The following is a 13,588-nucleotide window of genomic DNA, read 5'->3' as shown; positions in this document are numbered from 1 at the left end:
TAAGGAGGTTGGAGGAACAAGAGCCAGTCCTGGAGTCTGGGGAAAGCTCTGATGAGTGCTCTGTGTCGGAGGCAGAGATGGGGCGCTAGGGTGTCCGACAGTTATCAGATACCTTTGGAGTCCGAGATAAGTGGGGCTGAAGAACAGCTGGAGCCTGTTCCCAATGTGTGCATGCACAGAGCTGTCAGGAGAAGGGAACAATTAAGGAACGGGTCAACTTGGGAGTAAAGGCACAAGTGGGCGCTGAATTATTCCATAGGGAATAAATAGCAAAAGGAGAGTGGTGTTTGCAGGAGACAATTAGTTTGTTTATTAGTGTGAAGCTTCGCTTATCTGAGTCCGTGCCTCGCAGAGACTCCTTGCCAAGTATTTCACTGTACAGCGTTGTGCCTGGAAGCTATTGGCTTGACAACTATTCAAGGACTGATAAGGTCTGTTCTTGCAATTCACCCTTGAAAGGCTTATTGCGGGGACTTTTCTGTATGTGAATGCTAAGAATTCACATTAGCCAAATAAAAATGGCTTTTTTTCAGGACAAGGAATCTGTTTTGTGATTTGGTGAAGCCTAGATCAGAACAGGTTGTCTCTCTACTATGGGAATCAAGACACTTAAACTGTCTGTCAATTTATTAGGATATATCCCTTTCTAGGTCCCCTATGGTTCTCATAGAATCTGGGTAGAACAACCTAAGGGTCCAATTCCACATGTAGAAGGCAGGACATCTGTGATCTACAGACCAACAAGGAAGACCCACAACAAAGAATAGATACTTGTCTTTCATGTCAGAATCATCTCCAGTGTAAGGACAAGATCAAAGGTATGTGTTTTTGTGCTATTAATTTAAATAAAAGCCCATGAATGCTAATGGGAGTCATGAACTCACTATACTGTGACATGATGATTCCCCTGGGGTGTGGATGTTGACATCCCCCAAGACCGGAACTCTCAGGAATTTCAGCACCAGTCTCAATATTCCATCCATGATCTCAGGGTGGTACATGAGCAATGGCTCCAGCTTGTCCTTTTAGCCCAAGTACATACATACAAAGACATTCATAACTGCTTACCTGTAGGCAGAATTCCTTGCAATGGTCCCAGTCTCACAAATCACCACATTTTCATCTTTTCAGTGTTGCCATTGATGCATCCCCAGGATCCTGCCTTAGGCCAACCACCAGTCGTATCACAAATAGATGTGGTTTTATTTCATGCAACCCTGGAATTTATATATTTCAGTTGTTACCACATTATGATAAATTATTTTCTATATGTGTGTGTGTGTGTGTGTTGTATTTGTGCTGATAAATAAATAAAGGGAGACTAGTATAGATCCATTTCGAGCTATTTAGCTCTCATCAGCTAGCCATACCCTTACTGGGATTTGAACCTGGGCTGTATTGCACACTAGGCAAGAGTCTTAGCCACTATGCCACAGGCTTCTCCTCCTTTATCAGCTGAGCCAGGGAAATAAGTATGTGTTTGTGTCAGCTGATAAAGGAGGAGAAGCCTGTGGCATAGTGGCTAAAACTCTTGCCTAGTGTGTAATACAGCCCAGGTTCAAATCCCAGTAAGGGTATGGCTAGCTGATGAGAGCTAAATAGCTCGAAATGGATCCATACTAGTCTCCCTTTATTTATTTATCAGCACAAATACAACACAAATATAAAAAGGCAACATTAAAAATAAAAATATGGTTTTCTGCCTGGATGGTTTTCTGTGATGAGCCAAAGGACAGAAAGAGGGAAGAGTGAGCTCCCTCCCATATTTGGGCATACCAGGGGTTGTAACACACACACACACACACACACACACACACACACACATATAGAAGGAAGCTTACTTTACTTCAGTTACAGATAAATAATTTATAGGGTCTGTAACCGGTGTCCTACCATGTCTTAACAACACTTGTGTACAAGATTAGTTCTTTCCTAACTCTGCACCTATCAGGTAAGTTGGCTTTATTAATCTCAGTGGCTGTCTATGTCTCCACATGAATACATTTATGAGTAGACCCTGCTTCTTGCAGTTCTAGCATAGAACTTGTCCTAGCATAGGGCTTTATATCAACTGCTACCATATTCATTAAAACTGGTCTGGTTGCTAAATTGTTCATTTCTGCTGGACTCCTCACACGTAGACTTTCATTCCTAAGGAGCTGCCTCTTGGACTCAAAATGGAGTACTGGTCCTGTTAATGGACTGGATGTTTGATCTTGAACAGAAACCTGAACCCAAAGTTCCAAGTCAATGGGGACTGATTGATTCCGACTTTGATCCTGTGCTAAAGTCTGGCTGAATTGCTGTGGAGGGTTTAGGTGGATTGTCCTTATCTGATGTCATTAATCACTCTACTGGGCTCACAACAGACAAGTAACGTTGCTCTTTTAAAAATGGAAAAGATGGACAAAGCATGGCCTAAAGTAATCAGTCTCAGGGAATGTACTACAATATTACTTTACTTTCCCTGATTGGAAATGTTAGAAGATTGCAAATCTCATAGTGAAATGATCATATTTAACTTACTTAGTTTCTTTTGAAGTTCTCAAAATCCAGAAACTATGACTACTGAAATTAGTGGGACATAATCAGTTTGTTGTTTGATTGTTTCTGATTTTTCATAACCCAATGCACATAATTTCAGAAGAATTGTTTCTGAATCACTGCTTTCTTGAGGTCTTGTAAATGCATGTATTTGTCATCAATTCTAGCCACTTTTATTGCCTTCAGTTTTTCCCCCCAAGCATCAGGGTCTCTTCCAGTGTATTTAACTAACTTATCTGAATTTGATTCAAAGTTCCACATTTGCTAGAGAACTAAAATTCATGGCAATTTCGTAAAATAGATACTTATGTGCAAGAGGGGAAGTTTTAAGTATGGTTTTTTTTATTATAGAACATATTTTTCAAACAGTCCCCTTGTTTGGCTATATCTTATTGGAAAAAAAATGCAGCTGAGCACTGGGAAACTATATTAGTGTGAAACTGGTTAAATTATAAGAATCAATGCAATACAATAGTAGAGTTGGAAGGGACCTTGGAGGTCTTCTAGTCCAACCCCCTGCCTAGGCAGGAAACCCTATACCATTTCAGACAAATGGCTATCCAACATCTTCTTAAAGACTTCCAGTGTTGGGGCATTCACAACTTCTGGAGGCAAGCTGTTCCACTGATTAATTGTTCTCACTGTCAGGAAATTTCTCCTCAGTTCTAAGTTGCTTCTCTCCTTGATTAGTTTCCACCCACTGCTTCTTGTTCTGCCCTCAGGTGCCTTGGGGAATAGCTTGACTCCCTCTTCTTTGTGGCAACCCCTGAGATATTGGAACACTGCTATCATGTCTCCCATAGTCCTTCTTTTCATTAAGCTATACATACCCAATTCCTGCAACCTTTCCTCATATGTTTTAGCCTCCAATCCCCTAATCATCTTTCATAATTTTCCAAGGCACCAAGGAGAGAAAAACCATTGAACAAGAAAAAGATGAGGGAAAAGAGAAAGAAGTTGTTCCTTCCTCAATCGCTACAATGATTATAACTATTAGTATTAAATTCACTGTAGCATTGTGATTCTCCTCACTACAGAATGATAAGCAAGACAGACTGCTTATTGTGTTTTTATCCTGCAGTGCATATTACAGTATATAATAAAGTGTGTGTGTCTCTGTGTTTGTGTATGATGAATGCTATAAATGTATACACAAAGCCATAAATCATGGCCTATGATATAAATAGCAAAAGAGAATGACCACAGGGCAAAAAAGAGCGGAGGCAATGTTTTGCCAATTTCCCCATTGAGTTTCCTTATAGGAATCGCAAGCAGCATTGGAAATTAACCTTCTTCCCTGTCTCCTTTTCAGCTGGCAGGTAAACTGGGTGGAAGCAGGAGCAAGGGATTGCAAAACTGGCTGGGAAACTGTTGTGAAACATTGAAAAAGAAGATTACATGATAGTAGCAGCACTTAACCACCACAACTTCCCAAAATTTCATTCCGTCAGGAATCCTAAATCCAATCCTATTTTGGACATATTCTGTATATTCTGCCTTGGATCAAAAATTGTTGCCCTATGATGCATTGCTTCACTCCGTTAAGAGTCATGACGTCAAGAATGTTAATAGTATATGGATATTCTGCTTATCAATAGCTAAAGTTTCGAATCAGGCCTAAGAATGGAGTGAAAAACATCTGAGACTAAGTGCCACCCAACACTACAGGAGACATTTGAAACAAGATGGTGGTTCTTATAGCAACTAATTTTTGCCTTAAGCACTAGATAACAGTCCTAGGTCTTTAGTCTTTCTCCCTATATTTTTTTATATATTGAAGTGGGTATGGTTGTTTTCAAGCTAACTTGAGTTTGATGCTGTTTGGAATCACTTGCCTTCTCTGTGTAATTTCAGTTTGGAACAAACTGCTGTTTTACAGACCTGCATCTGTTGATCTTCAGGATTCTGTGGCCTGCCAGGCCCTTGCATTGGTGGTTGTGGAGGAAAGTTGTGTTTCTCATTAAGAGGATAACAAATAGCAACATATGAGACAATTAGCTGAAATGGAGCAGTGATGGCGAGTGGCTGAGGCATAATCCACTGGAGGAAACACAGCACAGCTCTGATAGGTATTCCCAGCAGAAATCCCCACAGGATTTCTGAGAAAGGATAGTGAATGGAGAGAGGCCCCTATTTGCCAGGTTCATTTTCCGGAGTTGGTTCCAATAATTCCTCTCTGAGTGTCCTTGACTTTATCCTCATTTGCCTTGATTGTCAGTTTGCTTGGAGTAAGAAGGAAAGTTTAACTCCTTCATTGCCTGTGAAACACAGTTTTTGTTGGGTAGGGTAAATAAGATTGGAGACATTAGTGACATCTGTGGGCTGATATTTTTATTTAATCTTAAGAATCTTTGGGAAGTAAGGAACAAGAAGGTGAACCTTCTACTAAAATGTGATACATTTCATTAATGACACAGAAAATCATTTTTATTGTGAGGCCTTTCTGTTCACACAAATGGACAAAGATGACTTCGTGAAAGGCAGCATTCTCTTAGGAGGTGGGGAAGAGGATCCTTGCAATATCAATATAGCAGATGTGGCATTCGTAGACATTATAATGCAGACCAAGGCAACTTCAAGATGGGTGGATTATTACTATTCCAAATTGAATCTGATGTTGAACTTTCTACAGTGAGGAATCCAACTGGCTGCAAAAATGAATGATCCGTTAGGAACATGAAAAAAGAAGGACTCGTAAAGCTTTTCATGGAGTCTACAGACAAAAAAATAGGCAGCATAGACTATCCTTTGAGTAGTTTTGAGTTTGGAGAACTGGCAAATACCACCTCTGGCTGGCCCCAGAGTTCGGTGGGAATGGAGATGTTGCAATATCCTTCCTCTGCCACTCTCCCTAAGCCACGCCTACAGAACCGGTAGTAAAAAAAATTGAATTTCACCACTGGTATGAGCCCCTTATTTTCTTAGATTAAATGCAACACCAAAAAAGAACTTTGCTGTTCTCATATACTGTAAATAACATTATAGTCAGTGGTGGAGTTCGCACCACTTTGAGAGAACCGGTTGTTAACTTTCTGAGCAGTTTGGTGAACTGGTTGTTGGAAGAAATCATTAGGGCAGAGAACCGGTTGTTAAATTATTTGAATCCCACCACTGATTCTAGTTGTGCTTTGTTTCTAAAAGATCGTTTTTTTAAATGCAAAAACTATCCCCTTCCTGAATAGGAGGAATTTAGGATTGGGTATTCCTAAATACTGCTATTCCATAATGAAATTTAACACCATGCTTAAGTGGGGTCAGGTTACAAAATAACTCACTCACTATTGATTTTGAGTCAGTGTTCCCTGCTCTATTTGCTCATTATCTGGAATGGTATTATGTCTCCTGCTTGAGTAGAGGAGGTGGACTATAAGACTTGCAAGGTCCATTCTGTTCTGTTCTGTTCTGTTCTAAGTTTAGTCTAATCTAGTCTATCCCTGTCTCTGTCCCTATCCCTATCCCTATCCTATTATTCCCATTCCATTCAGCTTTTGCTCCTAACTTCCCCTATAAGTATTTAGAGCCCTGTAGGAGATTCAGATGACATTTCCATAGCCTTTTTGGCAGTAAAATGTAACCATACAGCCGCAAAAGTAGCCCCATATTCCTGGCCAATGGAGCCTACATCGATTCCCTACCCTGCCCTCTTATGTCTATCATAACTTTGCAAGACTTTGAGGAATCAGAGGTCTTGGCCAGGCATTAAGTAAAATGGGGGTTTATTCCTGTCAAAGTGGCACCCCTGGATCTGGTCATTAGTAAGTATAGTGGGCTATTATACCACTGTTTAAGCTCAAACAGTTTGAGTAATCTTAGGCAGCTATCATATGGGGGCAAGGGGTGATGAAAATGTGTTTTTAAAAACTGTTACATGATCCTGAATAAGTTGAGGGGCTACCCTCTCTCAGTGCCAGATGTTTGCTTCCCTTGAAACTGTGTTTCTATAGAAAACGCTCAATCAGTTTATCCCCAAAATGCTAGCCTATTCTAGAGTATCATGGTGAGCTCCAAAACAAAGCTTCCCTTAAAACCACCAGTCTTGGCCCTACAATAGAATTAACTAATTAAATTCCCCACAATTGTCCCATACTTGAAAATTTTCCTTCTTTGGAGGAGTGTATTCTCTAGGCATATCTACGCTTACCATTTAGGCTGATGCTATTCTGACCTCATGCCAGCTTGATTCTGAGCTGGTTTGAGAAAATCCTATCCAGATGGAGGTACTTTGGCAAAAGCTGGCAAGGAATTCTGTCTGGACCTCTGGCTACCCCTGGACAATTCTTCTTCTGCTGCTTTTCTTCTTTTCTAGGAAAGCGCCTGCCAAAGAGTATGCTCTTTCCTCTATGTGTTTGTGCATATCCATCCATCTACATAGATTTAAACCTCTCCCTCTCTACCTCCCTCCCTCCTGCCTTCCTCAGTCCCTCTTCCTCCCTTTCTCCCTCCCTCTGTCCATCCCCCTTCTCTCTGAAAATACAGATATGTATACATTCATATAGTTATCTTAAAAGATTAAAATCTCAAAATGCAGATATTTGGATTCATTTTTTTCTTTAAAAATGTTCCTTCTTTCTAGCTTGCAGTTTAGTTGTTTCTATGCTTCCTTTTAGTAGCACTCTGAAGTAGCAGAGAGATTTAAAAAAAAAACATCCAGCGGAAAACTATTCAAGAAAAAAATGTCAAGGGGTTTTTGTTTGTTTTAAAGTTTCTGCCAGATTTTAATCTGGTAATTTTCTCTAAGTTAAATGGAATTCTTAAATATTACTATAGTGTACTATTATACTAGTATAATAGTATAGTATACTATTTCAGCAACGCTGGTAATGTGAAGCATGGAAATGCATGATAAGCACTGGTTCAGTTAACCTCCACCAATTGCTCTAGCCCAGATAGATTTGAGATGAGAAAACAGAGGGGAAAAAGTGTATTTGGTATTGAAATACGCAAATATACCATACTGTCACTCTGAGAGAGAGAGTATGGTAGATTAACAAAGCCCTTTCCAATCTTGTCCTCTATAAACTGTGTCCATCTGTTCTGGCAATGGAGCAACTGGGCTTTGTGTAAAAGTTCTGCATCCCAATAATTGGGGGTGGAAGAAGGACTTGGACTATATCATTGAACTGGACACAGGGGAGTGAATGCCTATTCTTGTTGTGCTATTACTTTAGTAAGTTGTTTTACTATTTCTTTAATGTTTCCGTTCCTTTAGGCAGGGGTGTCAAACTTGATTTCATTGAGGGCCGTATCAGGATTGTGTTTGACCTCAGGGGACTGGGAGGGCATGGCCAGGGTGTGTGGCCAACTTGACATCACTCGTGTCAGGGATGCTTGAGGTGGCCCAAGTGTTCTGCCAGTGAAAAATGACTCCCATTTTGAGCTGGGAAGGCTCCTGCAAACCTCTGCCGGTGAAAACACAGCTCGAGAAAGCCCTCCTGTTTTTGCTGGCAGAGGGTTGCAGGAGGCCGTCCCAGCTCAAAATGGAGATTGAGCGTCTGTTTTTCCTGGTAGAGGCACTTCAGGCCGGTCCTTCGCTGTTTCCAGGGTGGCCCCGCAGGCCAAATCTAAGCACCCCGCAGGTCAGATCCGGCCTGTGGGCCTTGAGTTTGACACCCCTGCTTTAGGGCGATACAGTTGCTCTTATCATTCTTCTGTTCTTAGTCCTGCAGTTTCAACTATACAATATAGTTCATGCTCAACTTTCTCTATCTTGGTGCTCTACAGCTGCTATACTTTGCTCTCTGGGAATTATGGGATTACAGTATATGGTGTGGATTATGTGATTTGTCATTCAATCTATCTAAGCATCAAACTAGCAAAAAATGATGTTATTTAACCACCGAACTGGAAGTGCTAGATTTTCTCTCTAGTTTGTTGGGAAGGGGATGTTGTTTATATATTTACATTTGTAATCCATTCAATGGCCTAGCAAACCTTTTTTTATGGTTTCAATCATTGAGCTATCCATGTTTCCTGGTAGGTTCTGGATAGGTAAAATTTGACTGATAATCTAATTGGGATTGTCACTTAACCATTTAATCACAGTGATTGCCATATTTGAACAAAATTCAAGATTTAACAGGCCACAAAGATTCCCATTAGAGAGTGCTGATGTGATAAAATCCAAGGATTGGGAAGAAAAGAATTTGAGGCCTTCTAAATCAGAGATCATAACTAAGAGAACGAGGTCCCATCTAGTGAGACAATCTAGCCATTCTCTTCTTTTGATTGCTAGCAAACACACATGAGCTTTTAAGAGTTTAACACTGATCTCTCCTAAACACTTTAGGAGAAAGAATATAAATGTTTATGTATAGCATATCACCTTCTCCTAAAAGTTTCCTTTTCCTTTTTCTTTATACTTTTCAATACAGTCAAAATCTTCCTGTACTCTGGAAGTTTTCCATTCAGATCGTAAGCAATCTCAGTTCTATTTAAGTTTTTAATGCCTAGACAAAATTTGTTCTGATGGTGGAGATACCAGGCTAGAAAACAGGAAACGGTGAGTTTTAGACCTGCCTTAGGTATGAAAGCTGGCTGGGTACCTTAGGCTCTCAGGTGAAGCCACTTCAAAGGGTTGTTGTTGACAAAATCAGAGGAGGAAGGCATGTTAGATATGTTCACTTTGAGTTATTTATAAAAAATAATAATGCAGGATTCAATAAATAAATAAAGGATGAGACTAAAAAACCAAAAGCTAAGCTTTTTATTATCCTAATATGAGGCATCCATGAACAGTTGTCCCTTTTCTGTCCAATGCAGAGACCCATTAGTAGACAATTGGTAGACAGGAATAACTCTCTGACCCAAATTAAACAGGCAGACCGCCCCACATGGAAACAACATTTCACCCAACTGGCTACAATTGAAAGATGTGTCTCCAGGTTGCATTCAGGATCTAAGGTATTCAAGATGCTTTAAGTTATTCCCTATCCAAAGCCAGATCAGTAGCCTCAACAGCACGGGCAGGTATGGCCCCATGATGACTTCTGGAGGAGTAGCTAATGGAAAACAACTGTCAAAAGTGATTAGTTGTATATTGTTTCAAAGATGCGTCCTGAGAATAAACACCTAACCTATTTTTAGTCACTAAAGCCAGGTTTGGCTTGTAAAAATGAATAAGTAAACCAACCTGGACCTGTTTCCAAGGATACGTGTATTTTGGAATACTGATTTGTGAACAGCAATGCCACCTCTATATCCTATGCCACAACTTAGAAAAAATAGTTTCGTGATCAGATCGTCCCTTAATTTACCAGCAGTCTAATTTCCAGCTACATATTGGCTGCTCGGACTTTGCCTCTAGGATGTTCTCATCATTGCTTCTTGGTTGCTAAGACTCTCTAGAGGCAGTGGGTCTGGGAGCTGCCACCTGTTGTTAATCTAGCCTTGTTTAATCCATTCTGCTCTGTGTCAGCAGTTCAAAAGGGCACTGTTAGTATTTTTTGCCAACTTCAATTAACATGAGCTTTTGGAGGCCCCCCTCTGATCGCATTTCATTTGCCATGAGTCAGGCACAAAATAGACAGATTTCAGTTCAGAGCAGAGAAGAGACAGCTTATTGCAACTAGGAATGATGACAATAATAATATTTATGTGGCTTTCCTCTGCCTGCGCTCTGGATGTTTGTTCATTCTTTTCCAGCAATTTTTTGCCTGCTTAATTTTTGTTTGCAGCACTAAAAAAAAATTCACACTAACCACCCTCAGCTCCAGGACAGGGAAAGATGATATATCCAATGATTTATTTTCCTCAAAAATTAAAGGAAAAAAAGAGCAACCAAGAAAGAAAGACAAAGTACAAAGCAATCTGTTCTTTTTTTTTAATATTACAATGTAATGAATTTGCAGTACATATCTGTATAGGCAGTAAAATTGTATGGCACAACCTCACACTGCAATTTTGTAAGCTTTCCTCTCAATCCATTGCTTTACTTGTCAACATTTTTGAATGTATATTTTCATATATTCTGCCTCAGGCCATAAAGCTAAAGGGAAAAAAAAGTTGCACTTATACAAGGTTACAATATTTTACAACAATGCAATTGACTGAGGTTGTTTTCTTTTGATTTTTGTTTCTCCCATTCTCCTTTTCAGTCACTGCACACCCCCAAACAGATATATTATTACACAATTGAAAACTGCCCTTCAAGATCAGTAGTACAAAGGTCCTAGCACTATCTATTTATGCGGAAGGAGGACTGGATAGTGTATCATCCACAATTTGTTAATAAGAGTTGGGGCAGGATAAAAAGTCACCTTGACTTCCCTGAAATGCCAGCCATGAAACTGAAAGCAGTGAAAAAGCTTTCATCTAGGTTTCCATTTCGGCTGATTTTTTTTTTTAAAAAAAACCCTCCAAATGTTTGTTTTTTTCTGTGTCAGTCAAAGCAGCAAAATAAACAAAGTTCTCAGCAGCTGTGTCTTGTTGATTATTTTTTCAAACCACTTTCTAGGAAACTACCTTTTTTCACTGTTGTTTGTTTTCAAAATGCTTTGCAATTTTGCAAACCTTGGGGTATGATTTGAGACAAGGCAAAATCATTAAATGAGTGAAAGAAAAAAAAGAAGAGACAGATACAAGAATGCCCTGTAAAAAAAAAACACAGGGAAAAAAACCCCCTAACCCAGGGGTGTCCAAACTTGGGAACTTTAAGACTTGTGGACTTCAACTCCCAGAATTTCCCAGCCAGCATGGCTGGCTGTGGAATTCTAGGAGTTGAAGTCCACAAGTCTTAAAGTTCCCAAGTTTGGACACCCCTGCCCTAACCCCTTCATTTAGCCCAGGGGTGTCCAACCTTGGGCACTTTTAAGACTTGTGGACTTCAATTCCCAGAATTCCCAGCCAGGTAGGCAGTGGTGGGATTCAAATAATTTAACAACCGGTTCTTTGCTCTAATGATTTCTTCCAACAACCAGTTCACCAAACTGCTCAGAAAGTTAACAACCAGTTCTCCTGAAGTGGTGTGAACTGGCTGAACCCCACCACTGCAGCCAGGCCATGGCAACTGGAGAATTCTGGAAGTTGAAGTCCACAAGTCTTATAGATGGCTAGGTTGGACACCACTATGCTTTGCTGCCTTTCTCAGCATTTACCAATGGAATAGAAGGTAAGATATGTCTCTCTTTCCTCATCCCCCAAGGAAATGTATTATTGATTGCTCCCTCTACCCAAACTCCTGGGTATAGCTTGACAATTGAAAACCAGCTGCTACTGCTGGGCATTCAGAAAGCCTCTGGTGCTCACAATCAGTATTCTGTGTAGCCTCACATCTTGTGCTGTTGCCATTGATGGAGTTCTCTTGTTCAGGAGGTATTTCAAGAAAAGGTTTTCATTGACATTTATGATACAGTTAAATGCTATGTTTGATATCATGGGCACACGCGTACAAGGTATTCCTATGTTGAATTTCCCCCCTCTTCCCGTGTTTCTCATATGTATATCATTTCTTTGTCCATCATTCACTGTTGGCCAGTGTTGTGGAGTGAAGGGCAAAGAGCCCTTGGTAATTCTGCCTATTAATGAGAGGAAGGTGGAGAATTAATATAATGGGCTAATCCATCAATGGTTTTTCAAGGAATTGATGCATACGGTACCATATTGGGTTGAACATCACACAGATCCTGAAACACATTTTGAAGTATATGTTGTTGATGTACACTTGTATTGTTCACATTCAAAACCATTTGGGAACTAACGTGACATGAGATGAACAGATAGTAAAAGAACTTGCCAAAACTATTATTGCCTGCTTTAAAGCTTTGAAAAGCTGCAATGGCAGTTTGAACAGCTCAAGTAGCAGCATCATTCTACTTCCAGTCCTTTTTACCAGCTGAAAACAAAGAAATGTGGGCAGAGTTAGCATCTCCCTGTTACGAGTGATCCTCTCCTTCATCCCAAAGATGGCAAACCTAGCTGTTATAAAATAAACATACCTGGAGTCAGCATGCACACACACGTGTTTTCCTAGGAAAGCACAACCAGGAACACAAAAACATGATTAAGCATGGATCATGCCTGTTATGCAATCATGTCATCATAACTTTCATGAGAATTCAGGGTCTGATTCTCATAGATAGCCTTAAAATCATTTGATGGCTCATTGATCTCCAGTGATGGAAAGTAATGACATCACTGCTTGGGATGATTCAATCTTTTTTTTTTAAAGGAATGGTTGGGGGGTTTTTTTTGACTGTCTTTAAACAAGCACAGCAAGTATAAAAGAGTTGCTCTTTCATTTTATGAGAACCTAAAATGCCTTATGAAGGTAGCCCTTCTATTGATAACTTACAACCTTTTCTTCATACTATACTTACCCCACGGGAAAACAAATTTAATGATGTTTTGTAGTCCCACTGAATCCAATGGAACTCCAAAGTATTGACTAATTTGATTTTTAAAAAATATTTTTTAACTGTGGCTTTTGACTTGAAAAATACACCTGATCTCTAAAGGAATAAAGGTTTAGGCCTTTTTACTCTGCATGCTGCAGACAGATGTGTCTTATTCCTACAGCTGGTCAGAAATACTGGGGCTCCTAAGAAATGTTCTGGGATTAACAATGCGTTGAGAGGCGGAGGAGGAGATGCCTCCCTAACCCTCAAGTATGCCCCTGCTTTTTCTACTCCATTCCTATAAAATGAATGCATCCTCTCTCTTGCCCCTCTTCAGATTTGACAAAGATTTTTTCGTCCTTGGTGTGTTATGCCTGTTTCTTTATATGCCTCCCCAACTGCAGGCTTCCCTTTCTAGGATGGTTTATAGGTGCCCATTCATGGCATGGCTATCCAAAGGTCAGGATCACCCCTCCCCGGTGGCTTTGTGCCCTAAGGATGGTGAAAATCTTGCTTTTCCTCTGAAGCCCATTAAAAGGTATGGCAAAGCCTGCGAAGCAACCACTCACTAGAAAAAGGAAAGCCCAGTAGTTACTAACCCAACAAACACTCCTTAAAAGCCAGCTAAGACAGTTTTAAGTATAAAGTCTCTCTCCTCTAGTAGATGGGAATGCCTGTTGTAGAAACCGCAAAACCCAAGCACCGTTTCAGAT

This window comes from Natrix helvetica, assembly GCF_964273705.1.
Source record: "Natrix helvetica genome assembly, chromosome: 1".
Lineage (NCBI taxonomy): Eukaryota > Metazoa > Chordata > Lepidosauria > Squamata > Natricidae > Natrix > Natrix helvetica.
Note: the sequence above shows the minus strand (reverse complement) of the source record.